The 19,039-nt window shown below is 47.2% G+C and overlaps 1 pseudogene; it reads right to left on the reverse strand.

The window, feature by feature from the left end:
- Positions 1–10,166: 10,166 nt before the first annotated feature.
- Positions 10,167–18,746, reverse strand: LOC136461808 (protein NRT1/ PTR FAMILY 8.3-like; annotated as a pseudogene).
- Positions 18,747–19,039: the final 293 nt, after the last annotated feature.

Below are 19,039 nucleotides of genomic sequence, written 5' to 3' on the forward strand. Positions count from 1 at the left end.
CGTATTCTATGGCTTTGATGCTGCGTCGACTAACGATATTGCCTAATAGGATACCGGATGGGATGTCAAAAATTCACTTAGTGGGATTCAGCTTCCATCGATACACCTTTAGGTCTTTGAAGGTTTTTGTGTGGTTAGAGATGAGGGTATTGGCAATCTTAGACTTAACCACCACATCATCAACGTAGGTCTCAATGTTTTTCATGATTTGGTTATTAAGGCAATGCTGGATGGCTTTTTCATAAGTAGCACCCGTATTCTTGAGCCTAAAGGACATGGTCGTGTAGCAGTAGGCGCTAAATGGAGTGATGAATGACATTTTGATCTGATCTTCTTCCTTTAAAGTGATCTGGTGATAACCAGAGTAGTAGTCTAAAAAGCACAGGAGGTCGCAATCGGCTGTGGAATCTATGACCTCGTCAATGCAAAGTAAGCTGAAGGGGTCTTTAGGATAGTGTTTGTTGAGATCGGTGTAATCAATGCACATTCTCCACTCTTTATTCTTCTTTCTTACAAGAACCGGGCTGTCTCACCATCTAGATCATACACCTCTTTAATAAAATAGGTAGCTAAGAGGCATGTTATTTCTACCCTAATAGCCTCCCTTTTGTCTTGCGTGAATCATCAAAGCTTTTGCTTGATTGGCTTGGTGGTCGTTGAGATGTTTAAGGAGTGCTCGATCAGCTCCCTAGGTACACTGGGAATGTCTATAGGTTTCCATGTGAACAATTTGACGTGCTCCCTTAGGAAGCTGACAAGCACGTCTTCCTATTTAGGATCGAGGTTGGCCCCAATCTGAGCGGTCTTGAACCAGTCACCAAGGATGAGGACCACTTCCTTTACCTCCTTAGACTTGGTTGATGCTCGGGCACGCAGGAAGAGGATCCCCTACTTCATTGGCATCTTCAACACCAGGTACGTGTAGTGTGGCATGGCCATGAACTTGGTGAGAGCTAGTTGGCCACAGATGGTGTGGTACGCTATGTTGAAGTCAATGACTAGGAAGTTAACATAGTTAGTGCGGAAGTGCTTGACGGTGCTGAATAGCACGAATAGGGTGATCTGCCCTAGGGGTTGGGATGTTTTCCTAGGAATGATTCCCTAGAACAAGGAGTCCATGGGGGTGAGGTTTTCCTTCTTGAGCCCTAGCTCATCTAGGGATAAGGCAAAGAGGATGTTGAGGGCGCTCGCCCCATCGATGAGGACCTTTTGGAAGTGCACGCTCTTGATGATGGGAACCAGGATGAGCGGAAATCGTCCTAGGTACGGGATGTCTGCCCACTAGTTGGCCTTGGAGAAGGTGATCGGGTGTTTTGATCGGTTGAGGTACATGGGATTGGTGATGGGTTCATCGTAGGAAGTGACTGACATGACACACCAGGCAACAAGCTTCTGCTCCCATTTGTCCTTAGAGGCAGCTCTCCCCCTGAAGATAGATGTGACGGTCTTGGTAGTGTCCTAGTAGATAGGGCCTATATTCTTCTCCCATCCTCCGCCATGGCCATCTTCAGCTTCGTCATCATCGCACTGTAGCCTCTTTACATCTTCTACATGGAAAGCCCTATTTAGGCTGTTGCACTCTCCCATGGTATGTTTGTCCCCTTTATGAATAGGGCATGGGCTATCCAGGAGCTTGGCGTAATCGGCGTCGTAGCTGCGCTTAGCGCGAGGAGTGCCAACGGCATTGATTGAACTATTAGGCCTATGGCGATAGTTCTATCTACCTTTGGAACCCTCTAGGCGGTCATCACGCCGGTGCTCGCGATCAATAGGGCGGTGGTCACGATCGTCATGGCGGTGGTCGTGATCATCATCATGGTGGCATTGGGGTGATCGGAGCAAGTAGCCCGCTCAGCTTCCTCGGTGTTGGTGTAGCCATTTGCTACCTGTATTAGCTCACCAACTATCATAGGCCCCTTGGATAGAGCTTTCCATGAAAGCTACTCGTGCTAGAGCTCTTGGTGAATGCGGTGATAGCCTCACCATCGCTGATGTAGGGGATGCAGTTCCTAGTTTTCGAGAAGCGCCTGATGAAACCATGTAGGGACTCCCTGGAGGTCTAATGAAGCTTCTCCAGATCATACTTGGTGCCTGGCTGCTCCTAGGTGGCCATGTATTTCTTGGTGACGACCTTCTTGAGGTCATCCCAAGATCAGATGGAGTCATCTCGTAGGCTGAGGAGCCAGTTGTTTGTAGATTGGTTGAGCATGATGGGTAGATAATTTGCCATTACATCTTCTCTTCTGCTTATGGCCCTCATGGTGATCTTGTAGAGCATTAACCACTGTGCAGGGTTGGCCTAGCCATTGTAGGTGTCCACCCCAAAAATCTTGAAGCCTGTGGGCCACAGGATAGCTCAGAGTCTTGCCATGAGGGGATGAAGTCTGAGGACGCCGGGGGTAGGTGGTGCTCGGATGGCACTGGGTACTCTATGCTCGGTGTTGAACTAGCATCTGCGTTCCATGTCTAACTCATAGCGTGCGGCCTTGCTATTTTTGATGCGATCATGGGCGTCGATGTTGGCATTGATGTGTTCACGAACATTGTGCGGCAGGGGTTGATTCACCTCCTGGTGGGCACTACCGTTGCCACCTTGGCCGCCTAGTGGACAAGGAGGGCATCTACCCTGGTTCAGATATGCTTCGTAGAACCTTGGTAAAGATAGGGGCCACCAGCTTGGTGTCGAGGGCGCTCGGAGCCCTGATGCTGACTTCCTCTATCGTGGTAGGAGCGATGGCTGTGAGCCGACGTGGTCGAGTAAGATGGAGCTGGAAGGCAGATCCCATTGACTTGAACTTGAGCCACTTTAATACGCGTCTGGATCTTCTCAATCTCTAGAGTCGGTGGGAGCTTCTCCAAAACATTGAAAACGACAACAAGATTGCTGCTTGGCATCTTCTGCATCGATTGATTACCCACCATGCTGAACTCATCCTCTAGATTGCAGGGTATTAGGATCCCCATCAGCCCTGTGGGTGGCTTCTTCATCTCAGCATTATTGACGATCAGTGTTCCTTGCAAGGCGAGCATCACGCTAGTTAGAGGTTTCACCATCTCTAGTGACGCTGTCGTGGCTGATATGGTAGATCACACCCCTAAATCCTAGAGGAAAAGTAGGGTAGGTGGAGATGGTTTCAGTCCAGCCCTAGGAGTATTCATTAGGGCTCTCCTCTAGGATGCTGTAGAGGGAGTCATCTAGAAGCTAGCAAATAGCCACCATATTCACCATGGGTGTGGGCTAACCTAACTCAGGCAGATCAATCCTGTAGAGGTCATCGATGTGGTCACCCTCAGCGTGGTCAATGAAGAGGTGGTGGATAGCGTCTTGATATGCAGATCCTACGCCCACTAGCCCAAAAGGATAGGGCCTTGGCATGTTCTCCATCGGGGCCTCGTAGCTGGCTAGGCGCAGGCTAGTAGCTGGGAGTGGTCAACATTACACCGTACACCCTTCAGGAGTAGTTGTGGTCACCAGATCTAAATCTTGCCACCCTAGACATTGTGGCCGAGCAGAACACTTGGTCATAGTGGCTCAGCGATCTTGGCATGCTAGGACTTCATTGCTCATAGTAGACCGATATAAGGCAGAGTCCACGAGGAGCTAACATTCTGCTAAGCGGTCTGTGACCTGATCGATAGATGCGATCAGATCATCATTATCAATGGATCTCCTAACCTAGTGGCAAGGTGCCATGATCAGAGATGTCATTTTAGATGTTGGCATGATCAGCGTAGGGTGATTCGGCACCACCTCCATGATTTCCTTGTCGTTGTTGGTGCCGATGACCCAGGTCTTAGATCCGACCATGGAGATCTAACCTGGCTTAGGGAGGATCATGGAGCTCGGGAAGCAAACCATCTGGCTCACCATGGAATCAACACGCACACCCCCTACATGACGCACCACTATCGATGAAATCTGGTTAGCAGTCTACCAAGGGGTATGCCCACGGAAGTAGATGAATCAGTGGATGTGTGCGAGATACGAACTAGATGGTGACATAGAACATAGAGATAGTTATTTAGACATGTTGAGGCCTTCAGCTTGATGTAATAACCTATGTCTTGTGTCTTTGGTTGATTATATATTGATGTAAGGTAAAAACAAGGGGGGCCCTACCAGCCTTATATAGCTCAGAGGGTAGGGTTACATGTCGGTTGTATCTATCCTAATCGGTTACATGATATGTGTTTACAAGGAATACAATATCTAGCATATCCGATCAGATCTTCCTTTGTCTTCAAGGATGCTTCACGCAGTCTTGCGGTGCATGCTAACCTGTGATGTGCCTCGTGTGGCTTGATCCTGTGGGCTAGGCCTCCCCTAGCGGCTCGGTCCATGTACAACCCTATGGGTATCGGGGGTTATACCCCCACAGACCTAGACTTGGGTATCAGGACCACATGACAATGCATACAAACCTTCACTGACCTCTGTTGGTTTCTCACTATGCAGCTCCTCGATCTGCACACAAACATGAAACCACCATCACCACTAAGTTGTCATATAATTCTACAAATGATCGGCCTAATAGAACTAAAATATGCTAATCACTTGCATCAGACTTAAACCACGCTGGAAACTCTGCTGCTAGCCTACTATCAATATCATCGCTTGCCCCTTCTTCCTTTAAAATTTGTCTATATATTCTATAGCACATAAAAGCATTATTATTGGTAACATTTCATACGTAATATAGGAAACAACAAATCAGAATATAAAAAAAATCATGCTTACTCCACATATGGTCCAACCTCGTCATAGTTATTAAGCACATACCAAGCTAGCTTATTGATTTTGGCATTATCATCGATGTTCACTACCTTAATCTTGCCAATGGGCTTGACACCATGCAGAAAAATAGAGGTGTCACAATATGCTAGCCCATCATGTGACATATTGTCGTCTCGGTTATATCTTGTTTTAACATCATCATCCATGAACCTCTCCCAAAATACCAACGTCCCACTTTCTACGTAAGCCTCCGCAATTGATCCTTTAGGCCTAGCCCTATTCCTTAATAAATTCTTCAATATGCCCAATCGCCATTCTATTAGGTACATCCATCCATATTGTATGGACCCTTTAAGAGGTGCCTCGTTAGGTAGATGGATAGCTAAGTGCAACATAACATTGAAAAAGGTCGGTGGAAAAATCTCAAGCTTGCATAAGATGAGTGGGATGTCCTGTTTTAGCTTTTTCACGACTTCTTTCCTCAGAGTTCTACTACACAGTTGCCTAAAGAAGTTCCCAAGTTCTGAAATAGCTTTGTATACATCTTTGGGAACAAAACCTCTTAAGACAACCTAAAGAAGTTCCCAAGTTCTGAAATAGCTTCGTATACATCTTTGGGAATAAAACCTCTTAAGCCTATAGGTATGATCCTTTGGAGAAGGACATGGCAAGTATGCGTTTTAGCTTGCCAACTACCTTGGTACCATCTGCACTTATGGATTTTGCTAGGTTGGCTGCATAATCATCTAGAAATTTGACACCTTAAGGAACTTGCAAAATTCTACTCTGTGTTTTTCCTTCATGACATAGTGAGCTTCTGGGAATTTAAGCGAGGTGCCTTGCTACATGCCCTGATATTGAGGCCTCATGTTCATATCATGAAAATCTAGCCTAGCATTCATTGTATCCTTTGTCTTGCCGTCCAATTTTAGCAATGTCCAAAGAATGTTTTCACATATGTTCTTCTCAATGTACATGACATCAAGATTGTGTGGCAGCAATAGGTCCTTCCAATACGGTAGCCCCCACCAAGCGGATTTTGATTATAAATCACTGGCTCTCCATGCTTTTGTTTCTTTTTTCCACTATGCTTGCCTAGGTAGACATCTTTCATCTTCTTAGTTTCTCAAGGACCTCCTCTAACGTGAACTTTTCTGGCACATCTCGTTCCTCAGTTTCTCCATCAAAATCCAAGATCTTCCTCCAAGGGTGATTTCTAGGAAGGTAACGATGGTGTCCAAGGTATCCTAGCTTATTTCTTAGCCTCCTTGATTATGGATTTTTGTCATAATAAATACATGTATAATAACCTTTTGTAGTTCATCCTGACAAGGTGTTCAATGCTGGAAAATCATATATGCACCAAAGCACGACAACGTGTAGAATAAAGCCTTCCTTGTTATCAGGATGTAGTACATGAAAAGTGTTGACACCCTTCCATAGTTCTTGCAGTTCATCTATAAGAGGCTCCATGAATACATCCTTTCCTAGAGAGGTTGGGCCTAGGATCAGTAAAGACATAGCAATTCGATGGGTTCACACATTCCCATGGTGGTAGGTTCAGAGGCATTACAAGAACAGGGCACATACTATATGTTGAGCTAAAGTTGCCAAATGGATTGAAACCATCTGTGGCGATGGCAAGCCTCAAATTCCTTGAATCATCTACAAAAGTTTTGTGCTTTCTATCAAAGTCCTGCCATGCCTCCCCGTCCACTGGATGGCTCATTTCACTAGTATTCTTCTCTCACTTAGTCTCATGCCATTCAGCGTCCACTGCTGTTCCTCGAGTAGCAAAGATCCTCTATAACCTCGATATTACCGGAAAATGCCTCAAAACCTTATGAAGAACCCACCTGCTACCATCTACATCCTCCCATCTAGACTCTTTGCATTTTGGGCACACTTCCAATTTCTCACGATCACCCCAAAACAACACACAGTTGTTCTTGCACACATGGATACTTTCATAACCATGTCCCATTTCTCAAATATATTTGTGTGCCTCCTCACATGATTTTGGTACATTGCTCCTAGGGAATGCATCTGACAGCAACGTCAATAGTGCATCAAAATAGTTGTTGCTAACTCGATAGTGATACTTGATATAAAGCAACCTGACAAGGAAGGAGACTCTTGAGAAGGTAGATCCAGAAGAAACCGATTGCTTCAAATCATCCAACACTCTTTTAAACTTTGGGACTCTTCTAGCTCGCTCTTTAGATGTTAATAGGTTTTTAACTAAATCATCAAAATCTGGTAATATGTTATCATCGTTGTCCTCATGTCCTCCTCTGTAATCCAACCATCATGATGAGATCCTTGCACATCGAATGACTCTATAATGTCAGTACCTCCTCCCTCTTCCCCATGGTGAATCCATGTGGTGTATGTGGGTGACATTGTGTTCATAAGTAAGTGGTCCTTCACCTCCTGCCAAGTTTTATTCACCTGGTTAAGACATTGTGTACACGGGCAAGGGATCTTTTGCTTTGGTAATTTTTGTTGAACTCACTCGATGAACTCTTCAACTCCTTTGGTGGGCATCGGCGAGAATGATCTCCCATTAGGAATCCAGGATCTGTCCGTCTGTTGTAGCAAAAGTATGCAAAGTCCATTAGAGTTCAGACCATTGGGTGGACAATGGCAAAACTAGCATTTGAATAAATCATATAGTGTTCGAGAGCACTAATCTATGCATTTGTTCATATCATACTATGGGACGGTCTGGTTTTCTATTTTTGTGTGACAAAAGCATTGATTTCAATTGAAATTCATACATAATAGCCTTTCTTTATGTGTACTTTACTTTATCATGTACATAAAATGCAGTCCTATAATCATAGAAGAAGGTACTCATACCTTTGTTCTACAAACTGGCATGGCTCACAGCAAGGTGCCTCTGCTGTGGCACACACCTGATCGTGTGGATGCCAATGCCACCATGCTCCACCGGAAGAGTGCTGCCACGCCACCAAAAGGATGCATGAGCCACCACAGTAGACCGGGGATCCTCCACCTCCGCCGCCGCCGCAAGTCCAGCGGGCACAGATTTGTTTCTAGTTGCAGGGGATATCCAATTTAGGTCAAGCCTGTAGGGCATCCACACAACCAATAGGATACTATAGCGTCTCCAAAGAGATATCAGCATAGCCGGCCATCTAGCGCAATGGTAAAGTCGCTCCATTCCTAGATCCGGATCCCATGTTCGACTCCCAGCAATCAGACTTTTTTGAGAAATTAAACCCCAACGGCACACATGGTACAAGTGACACACAAGCCATCAGGTACCATAGGTCGGATGGAGATGGAGAAAGGTCCCACAGGTAGACGTGACACGTAAGGTGATAGGTCCCATAGGTCGGATGCAGAAGGGTCCCATAGGTAGACATTAGATGGAGAAAGGATGGCGCGGAGACTTTTATGACAAATTGCAAGCATCACAGATGAGTAACTGTAGGTCCCACAGGTACATGTTGGACATCTGGTCCCCAGGTCAGATGTGGAAGGGTCCTGCAGGTACACGTCAGATGGAGAAGGACCAAGCAAAGACTTTTATGACGAATTGCAAGCGTCATGGATGAGTAATTGCAAGTCCCGTAGGTACACATCGGATGGAGAAAGGACCGTGAGGAGATTTATGATGAGGTGTCGTTTGTTACAAATCAAAAACTTCATCATAGATGTGTAATTAGTTCAATGACGAAGCCCTGGTCGTCACAGTTCTAAAGAGAATCATCATAGATGAGTAGGAACAGACGAGCAAGGCTTTTTTGTGATGAAACATGTGGTGTTCTATGATGCTTTCACGTGATGAAACCTGATTTCATCATACATAGGGAGGGTTGGAGGATCATCACCACTGATCTATGACAAAACATAAATATTCATCATAAAAAGCGTTATTCTATGACAGTTTCAGATTCGTCATTAAGATATTCATCATAGAAGTGGATATTTCTAGTAGTGAGAAAGAGAGAGACAAAAGCACGGCAAACTCGCTGGTGGGGTCGGACGGAAACATAAACACATGAGGGTGGCACAAGGCTTCACCCGTTGGCTCAGGTTGACTGGCGTAACTCCGGTGGCGCAAAGCGAGGGATATAGAGTGAACGGGAGGGCGCGACCAGTGCTAGTGGCCTCCTTACTGAACTCCAAAGCACGACTAGTGGCTTGAAGCGGCTGTGGGTCGACGAGACAACTAAGCAAGGGATGGCGGCGCTGCTAGGGTTTTGCTATGGCTGCAAGCTCTGGGGCACAAGAGGGCTGCTACAAGGGCTAGGATGGAGGGCAGCAGGGTGCAGGGGCTCGGCTTATATAGCCCCTAGGCTGCGCCGTCGATGGAAGGTGCAAGATCAAGCTCGATTTGAGCTCGGCCAGGAAAGGAAGGCGTCGGCTTCCAAACATGGAAGGCGGCAGAGGTAAAAGAAAGGAAAGGGAGTGGTCTCATTGATGCATGGGGCCGTGGTGTCGGTGAGAGAAGGCACGGGGCTGAGCTGTCAGCCAGCCGAGAGAGAGAAGGGGGTGCGTGCCTGCGCTAGCTAGGCTGGGCCGGCCTGGTGGCCCGCAAAGGGGGAGAGGGGTGCTGGGCTTCGGCTAGGGTGTGGGCCACGCGAAGCGGCGTGTTGGGCCTGCGGGATTAGGCACCGAGCTAGGCTCCAGGGAAGAGTTGGGCTGAATGGTGGGAGGGAAAGGGTTTTCCAAATCGTTTTCTTTTTTTCTTTATTTCAAAGCCACCTCAAAATCACTTTTAAAACCAAATTGAAATCATTTTGAGTTTTGGGTCAAAACCACTCATCGCAGTAAATCATGTGCATTGGCATGAAAGCACAACCATGTTGCTACACCCTATAATTATTTTAATTTAATGAAAATTTTTATTTTCCTATGTTTTCATGAACACAAAAAATACATAATTAAATCGTTTTAACCCTATTTCAAAATATGCAAATTTTAGGGTGTTACACTTGGTGTTTATGCTCTATGGTCCAATTGTCATTGAGGTGGAGAATTGTGATGTTGCGGCTCCCATTGACACCATCTTGAGGCACATTTGACCAACTACGCTATGCAAAATGTTGCATATATGTTTAGTTAGGTGTCTATGGACTTATTTGTGGCAATGTATAACTTTGAGGGCTTTTTCTATGGAGTGTCCAAACTAGCACAAGAGGACATCCCAAGCTCACTCTCTGTTGTGTGGCTTGTTCATTTGGTTTTGAGTCGGAGAGAGCTAGAGTTTGAGGAAATAATACTATGGAGCTGTTTTCTCTAGTTTGCACAAAAGGTGTTCGGTGAAATGCTTGTGAATTATTAGCGTGCTAATTTTGACCCTTCTACTGCCCCTCTACGTCACAGGCCTTAGTATGATACTTGAGCAGCATGACATAAGAGCTCCCAAGCATAGATAAACTAGCTGAGAAAAATAAACTCATCCAGCTAGTTTGCTCTTGTACCTCATGGCACAGTAAGCAAATCTAAGAAGGTTTAGCAGCTGCAGTCCTGCCATCAACTAGAAAAACAGATCAAGTCGCCCTTGGTTGAGGTTCTCGGGGATCCAACCGTGGCCCCCTCTCCCCTCTGTCACTGATCGATCATCTTTAACATGATAGACACAAGGTAGCTTCCAAGGGTAACCATGACGAGAGCCTAAGCCTGGTAGCAGCTTCTCATGGCATCTAGTGACTGCTCATACACAAATTCGATGAAACCCACCACACTGAACACCTTTGCAACCCCTACCAAGATGTACTGTGGTGCCTGCCACAAGATATTCATTGGAACCACAGTGCTCTGGTGCACCAGGCCTGTCTTCTTTGCCATGTCAAGACGCGCCATCTCAACTATCGCAGCTGAAACCAGCGATAGCATTGCGAAAACCATACCCACGCAGATTCGTTGCAGCTCCGACAGTCCTCGCTTCACACCAGTGAACCTGCTCTCAATAGGCATGAGAATCTTGTTGTACGCTGGGGCCAAGATGACAATGCAGAGGCAGTTGAAGGTCGTGAGAGACGCAGGAGGTATTGAGAAACTATGTATGTAGTTGTCCATGACCTGTCCTTGTTCAATGAACAGTGGGAATAGAGCTTCGGCTGTGTTGAAGATCATGGCAGCTAGAAATACAGGAAGCATTCTTGCCAAAATCTTGAGTTCCTCCACTTGCGTCACGGTACAAAGCTTCCATGGATTAGGCGTGTCAAGAAACTTCTCTTCCGCAGTGGTGGTAGCTCGGTCCAAGAACCTAAACCCAACAAATCATTCAAGTTACTTTACTCATACTAATCTCTGACAGTTACATCAAGATGATATATAGTCATACTAATTAAGACCAATCCCGGTCTCGGCTTCCCTAGGATGCATCTAAAAACCTATAATTATTTAAAAAGAAGAAAAAGACAAGTGACTGAATGAACAGAATAACTTAGATGAAAGAATGACTAAATGAGTAGAAGATTGTGTTAACACCAAACCTTAGTCCATCAGTGTGCATTAGCTTCCTGCTCCCCACAATTACGGACTCCTTCCCTGGCATTTCATACAGAAGAGAGCTGTCTGTTGGCAGATCTACGTTGACCTTGCGAGTGCCCACCACCACAACCTGGCATATCCCTGTTAGCCCGCTTCTGTAAAGGAATTTGCTGCTCTCCCGTCTCTGTATGTATGGCAGGAGCAGGCGCCGAAAAGGCTCCCCTGCTCCTACACTGTAGCCGCAGCAGGGGTAGGTACCGAAAGGCTCCCCTGTCTCACTATAGCCACAGTAAGGGTAGGATAGGCACCAAAGTCAGCCCTGCTGTCACATCTAGTCACTGTAGCATCATGACAGCCTGGCATATTTGTGTACTAAGATTAGATGGGTAGATTTTTTCCATCTCCTCTGCAGAGCTCCCGACTAACGCTGGTGCTTGTGCTATGTGCGTGCGCTCTCAGCCATAGTGTGTGTGTGAGCACGCCGGGGACGGGTCTGCTAACCCGGTGACCGGTCGGTTCACCCGTGCGGGAGATCCCGGGTCCGAACAAGTGGTATTAGAGCCGTACAAGCGCTGTCGTCAGACTAACCACTTACGATGACAGACGGTTTGGAGATGGGCGATAGCAACGGCATTGTTGTGGCTACCTAGCCACGACAGGAGGTCATCGTGCGCACGGTACGAGAGGTCAGCGACACCAGTTGGCCGACGCTAACTCGCATCAACTATGGCGAGTGGGCAATGACCATGAAGGTCAAGCTCAGAGTCTGACGGCTCTGGAATGCCATTGACAAGGGCACCGACAACGAAGAAGATAACATGTCAGTGTTGAAGGCTATCCTTGCTGCTGTGCTAGCGGAGTACAGGGAGCTGTTGGGTGCGAAGAACTCTACTAAGGAGGCGTGGGAGGCCATTGCAGCGATACAGGTCGGCTCCGACCGCGCAAAGAAGGAGACGGTCCAGCTACTAAAGCAGGAGTAAGTCAACCTCAAGTTCAAGAATGGTGAGTCGGTGGAGGACTTCTCCCTTCACCTGCAGTCGCTCATCAGCAAGCTGACGAGCCATGGCATCACCATCGATGAAGAAGAGGCGGTCTAAATGTACCTCCACTCCGTGCTGATGAAGTACATCTAGATCGCTCTCTCCATAGAGATGATACTAGACTTGTCCACCCTCATCATTGAGGCTGTGACAAGCCGTCTGTGGATGGTGGATGAGCGCATGGAGCAAGCCACGGCAACAATGGACAGTGGCAAGCTGCTGCTGACAGAGGAGGAGTGGGCTGCCCAAATGAAGAAGAAGAAATCCAGGGAAGCCTCCTCCAGCCGTGGTGATGATGGAAAGCGTCGTGGCAAGGCTTCCTCAGAGAAGAAGAAGAAGGTCGACGCCAACACCTACCGGCGCTGCAGGAAGACAGGCCATTGGGCAAAGGAGTTCCCAAATCACGAGCAGGAGAAGATGGTTGAGGCTCATTTAGTGTAGGCTGATGAGGATGATGACGCCACTCTCCTGATGGTGACGTTCTATGCACAGCACAACATTGAGGCCAAGGAGAAGGGAGAGGTGATGGCGGTGGAAGGGAACGGCAAGGCTCTGAAGGCTATCAACCTCAACGAACCATGTGCCCAAATCCACCACAGACATGTAGGCAGCGAGCAGGAGCAGTGGTGGTACCTAGACTCTGGTGCCAGCAACCATATGATGGGCTCCAAGGAAGCCTTCTCTGAGCTCGATGACAACGTGACCGGCACGATGAAGTTCGGTGATGGCTCAAGGGTGGTGATCGGAGGACGCGACACCATCATCTTTAGGTGCCAGAATGGCAAGCACCGTGCGCTGATAGATGTATATTACATCCCACAGCTGTGTTCAGGCATCATCAACATTAGCCAGCTGGATGAGCACGACAGCGAGGTACTGATCAAGGACGGCGTCCTAAGGATCAGGGACCAGGAGCAGTGGCTTCTTGCCAAGGTGAAGAGGTCCCTGAACCGGTTGTACCTGCTTAACTTGAATGTGGAGCAGCCGGTGTGCCTGGCAGCATAGCACACCGAGGAGCCATGGCTGTGGCATGCCCGGTTCAGCCATCTCAGCTTCGATGTGCTCGATCGGTTAGAGAAGATGGCCTAAGGGCTGCCCCACATCAAGCACTCAGGTGAGCTGTGTGACAGTTGCCTGGCTGGGAAGCAGAAGAGGCTTCCGTTCCCAAAGTTGGCCAAGTATTGTGCAGTGGATGCTCTCAAGCTCGTCTATGGCGATCTCTGTGGGCCAATTATGCTAGCCACAAATGGTGGTCGATGGTACTTTCTCCTGCTCATGGATGATTGTAGTCATTATATGTGGCTGCAACTCCTGATGAGCAAGGACGAGGCAGCAGAGGTGATAAAAAAGTTCAAGGCACGCGTGGAGGCGGAGAGCAGCAAGAAGCTACACGTGCTGTGGACTAATTGTGGCGGCGAATTCACTTCGGTGGAGTTCGCTACGTACTGCGTGGATTAGGGTGTGGTGCGACACCACACCGCGTCGTACTCACTATTGTAGAATGGCGTGGTGGAGCAGCGGAACCAGACGGTGGTCGGCATGGCTTGATCCATGATGAAGGCCAAAAGCATACCAGTAAAGTTCTAGGTTGAGGCGGTGACCATGGCGGTGTTCATCCTCAACCATGCGCCCATAAAGGCCCTAAAGGGCGTGACACTATTCTAAGCTTGGTATGGATGCAAGCCGAACATGTTCTTCCTTTAGGCATTCGGCTGCATCGGCCACATCAGGAAGACGAAGCCGGTCCTCACCAAGCTAGAGGACAGGAGCACATCGATGGTGCTCCTAGGCTACGAGGAAGGTACCAAGGCATACCAGCTCTATGACCCACATGGAGTCAAGATGGTTGTCTCGCATGACATCATGATCGACGAGAAGGCGGCCCAGGACTGGGACAATCTAGGCACAGGGGAGGCTGGCAGCTTCACCAGCACCTTCATTGTCGAGCACTTGGTCATCCACGGTGGTGGAGACACTGGAGAGGAGGTGCTGACCACTCTAGCAACAAAGCCGAGCCCTCCTGGGGTGGTGCCGAGCACTCTAGGAGAGGTGCCGAGAACTATAGGAGTGGTTCCGAGTGGTCCTATAGTGGTGCTGACCACTTTAGGACGGGTGCTGAACGCTCCCGTAGTGAAGCCGAGAGGTCTTGCAGTGGTACCAACCACTCCAAGACTGGTCCCAAGCACTCCTGCAGTGGTGCCAACCACTCCAGGAGTGGTGACGAGCGGTCCAGGAGTAGTGCCGAGCACTGCAGCCAGAGTGCCAAGCACTCCAGGTGCTTTACGGACCACTCCAGCAGAACAGGGGACTCCATCGACGCTGATCGAGTTTGCCTCACCTCCAAGCGACATCACCGAGTACGTGGATGCCTTCCACGATGGTGAGGAGGTGCGGTTCCGTAGGCTAGACGACATCGTTGGTGGCATAGGGTCCTCCGGCCTAGTGGGTCAGCTGCTCAATGACCCAGAGCTGCTTCTCATTAGTGCAGAGGAACCACCCACGTTCACGCTGGCCGAGCACGATGCAAATTGGCATTGGGCGATTGAGGAAAATAAGACTTGGGAGCTCATCGATCCACCTCTAGGATGCCGTCCGATTGGCCTAAAGTGGGTGTACAAGGCCAAGCAGGATGAGCGCGGCGCCATTATCAAGCACAAGGTGCGCCTCATCGCCCGAGGCTTTGTCCAGCATGAGGGCATCGACTTCGTGGAAGTCTTTGTGCCGGTAGCGAGCATGGAGTCTATCCGATTGTTGCTGGCTTTGGTAGAAGCGAAGGACTGACGCATCCCTCACCTAGACATAAAATCGGCCTTCCTCAATAATGAGCTGGTGGAGATGGTCTTCGTCAGGCAACCTCTAGGTTTTGCCATCAAGGGAACAGAGCACAGGGTGCTCCGACTGCGCAAGGCGCTCTACGGGCTGCAGCAGGCCCCGTGAGCATGGAACGCCAAGCTTGACACCACACTGGGCGAGCTTGGGTTCACGTGGTGTGCAACCGACTACACTCTCTACACGCGGCGATGGGGGAAGGAGGAGCTCGTCGTCACCGTGTATGTGGACGACTTGATCGTCACCGACGCACGTGCGGAGGACATCCATAGCTTCAAGCGTGAGATGGTGGCTCATTTTTGAATGAGCAATCTCGGTGCACTCTCCTACTACCTCGACATCAAGGTGAGAAAGGAGAAGGAGTCGCTCATGCTCTGTTATAGCGCGTATGCCCTGAAGCTGTTGGAGCGAAGCAGCATGGATGAGTGCAAGCCGTGCATAACTCCGATGGAGGAGCGGCTAAAGCTGACAAAGGCCAGTACCACGGTGAGGCATCGTCGGTGGTATGCACTACCTAGTCCACATGAGGCCGGACATTTCGTTCGCCATGTGCTACGTCAGCCTCTTTATGGTGGATCCCCTAGTGGATCACTGGGCCACGGTGAAGCGGCTGCTGTGCTACGTCAAGAGGACGGTGGAACAGGGGATCATCTCCCCCAAGACTGGCGGAAGTGGGCTGCAGTTCATTGTCTTCAGCGATGCAGACATGGCGGGGGACATCGACGGACGACGGAGCACCTCTGGTGTGCTCGTCTTCCTTGGGTCGGCTCCAATCTCATGGCTGTTGCTCAAACAGAAGGTGCTGGCGCTATCCATGTGCAAGGCAGAGTACGTGGCGGCAGCCACAGCGGCTGCTGGGCGAGCTGACTGGTGTGGAAGCTCACCCACCAGCACTGATGGTGGACAACTAGTCCGCCATTGTCCTCACGAAGAATCCGGCTCTCCATGACTGGAGCAAGCACATCGACGTCAAGTTCCACTTTCTTAGGGACTGTGTCGATGGAGGTCAGATCGTCATCGATTTCGTCGAAACTAGTTGGCAACTCGCGAACATCCTCACCAAGCCGCTCGGCCGTCTTCGGTTGATGGAGCTGAAGAAGATGTTCGACATGGTGGAGGTTCTAGGGTTAGCAATAGGATTAGGGGAAGAATTGTAAAGTAATATGCAGCTCTCCCATCTCTGTATGTGCGGTAGGGGCAAGCGCCGAAATGGCTCCCTTGCTGCTGCATTGTAGCCGCGGCAGGGGCAGGCGCCGAAAGGCTCCCCTGCCGCACTATAGCCACAGCAGGGGCATGCACCAAAGTCAGCCCTGCTGTCACATCTAATCACTGTAGCAGCCCGGTAGCGTGGCATGTCTGTGTACTAGGATTAGATGGGTAGAGTTTTGTCATTTCCTCCGCATAGCTCCGGCCAACGCTGGTGCTTATGCTGTGTGTGTGCTCTGTTCTTCCTTTTTCTTCTATCTCCACCCATAGTGTGTGTGCGAGAACGCCGGGGACCAGTCGGCTCACCCGGTGACCGGTCGGCTCACTCGAGATCCCGGGTCCCAACGGCTTCCTCCTGGTTTCTGATACCTGTACAGCTTCATACAGGAATGAAACCCAACAACTCCAACTGCTGAAAACACAGTAGGAATCCCAAAACCCAATCCCCAGCCATAATTGTCCTGAACCCAAACAAGGACTGCTTGCGAAGAGGAAACCACCATTGACAGAAACGTAGTACAAGTTGTAGTAGATCTCCTTCTGTTCCTTCTCTTCCCCATCGGTATCATTGAATTGATCAGCTCCAAATGTGGGAACACAAGGCCAGATGCCACCTAAGCCCCAGAGCTGTCAGGAATAGGCCCAGAAAAGCCAAGGCATCCTGAGGGGAGGCACTGTAAGAATGTTTGCAGGAACAATTGCAGAAAGTGTCAGTAACATCATTCCCTGTGTACAAAAAATTGGAAACCATCAGTGCTGTCCAAAACTCAACTGACAAGAACACAGGTGCCGCCAAATAAAACATATATACTAATTGAACAAAAAAAACAGTTCAAACGAAACCTAATAATCAAGCTTGATGATCTGATAGAGAAAAATGGATTTGCAGTTTGCAAAGATTATTGAGTCATGCCTACACTTACACATGTAAAAGGTTGACAGGGAAATCACAATTGTTCGGTGTCTTCCCCAATATGAATCTGCCAAGAATGCTCCAAGAAGGGGACAAAGGTAGCAGGTGCCCTGCTAGAAGGCAATATTGCTCACCGCATCAATATTGCTTTGCTGCTGCACATTGGACAGGTAACTCACCAGATTTGTCCCAACTCCATAGTACGACAGAGAACCACAAAATTGTCCAACTGTGAAGAAAAAGGAATTCCAAACCCAAGAATTTATGTATCCACACCAGAATATAAAGTGGAAAAGCTTATGTGCATTGCACCCTTGGATACCGTAAGAGATATAAGATTCTGATTACCTAGAATTGAGTAGCAGGCTCTCCACTTTCTAGTATGGATTTTCGATGCTTGATTGCCTCTAATATCAACAGATCCATTGGAAATGTATGGTGCATAGTCCTGCAATGCACATGTAATCTCATTTGTGATTAAAAAATTGGTTTGTAATGAAATTGGCATTGCAATGTGATTAGCATAATGGCATCTATTTATGTGCAAATGTTGAAAGAAAATGTGTTGTCTTTGAGATGTGGTTTGTTAAGAGAATATTTTTCCACACTTGATAAACCATTAAAACTAATATTTAACTTAATGTATGCATGTTTATTTAGTCAATATGGTGACATATAGCATTATGCTTACTTTTAATTGACCAAGCGTGTAATTTAGAAAAAAAAAATATATCATACATTATGGTTATTGGATTATTTTTCATATAACCTGTGTTAGTATTTATACATAGATTCTAGGATGGATAATTTAGACACAAATTAAAGATGTAAATTTAGGGTTACTTTGCATTATGTTGTATAATATCAGAGATGGTTAATTTATATAAAACTTTATAGGATCGTTTTAAATTATCTTTCATGATATTAAAGGTGGATAATTTAAAAATAAATTTAGGGGTTATTTTAAAGTATCTTTCTTATTGGAAGAAATGGATACTTTATATGAAAATTTAGGGGTTAGTTTGTGTACTTTTTGTAGTGTCAGAAATAGGTATTTTTTTATACAGAACAGATATAACTGTTATTATTGGCGATGGCGTCAATAGAGTCTTCTAAATTAATAGCTAGATACTTTCGTGAGGACTTCTATAATTAACTTTTTTATCTAGCGTGTCTCCACAAACATAGAGGCTCCTTTAGGGCTTCTGATTGGTACCGGTAATAGTATAACAGACTCTCATTGTAGCATACTGTGACTATGATTCATCAAATATTGTCTTTCTAATTTGATCTTTTCATTCGCAATTTATAAGAAAATACGTTTTTCCAGACAAATCTTATGTTGAGACCCTAGCACATTCGGTATTAAATGAACAGAAACATATACATGTATACTTTCTCAATCACTAATACCTTCCTTCAAAAAGAATACACAATGCAAACAATGCCTGATAATTGAGATAAGGTTAAGTGGTGCCCTGACCTGTGAAAGTTTCCCATGAAGAGGAAGATGACCACCATGTTCTTCGTTGCTGATGGAGCCACCCTTCATGGCTGTGGCCATGGTTTCCAATATCGGCCAAAATCTCCTAATATTTCTGATATATCCTCTTTATCTGTAGGTGCCGATAAGGAAATATCTATCTTTTTCGTACAAATTTTGTTTAAATTTATTTAAATTTACTTAAATTTAAATTAAATTTTATTTGAATTTGGTCCGATATTTCTGATATATCCTATTTATCTTCTTTATCTATGATCCTCGATAAATTTTAATTTCCGAAAATGAAAACCTTGGCTGTGGCTGTCTAGTCCTCTCTCTCCAACAAGCCAACCATCGCGCAG

The sequence above is a fragment of the Miscanthus floridulus genome, chromosome 1 (genome assembly GCF_019320115.1).
Source record: "Miscanthus floridulus cultivar M001 chromosome 1, ASM1932011v1, whole genome shotgun sequence".
Taxonomy (NCBI): Eukaryota; Viridiplantae; Streptophyta; class Magnoliopsida; order Poales; family Poaceae; genus Miscanthus; species Miscanthus floridulus.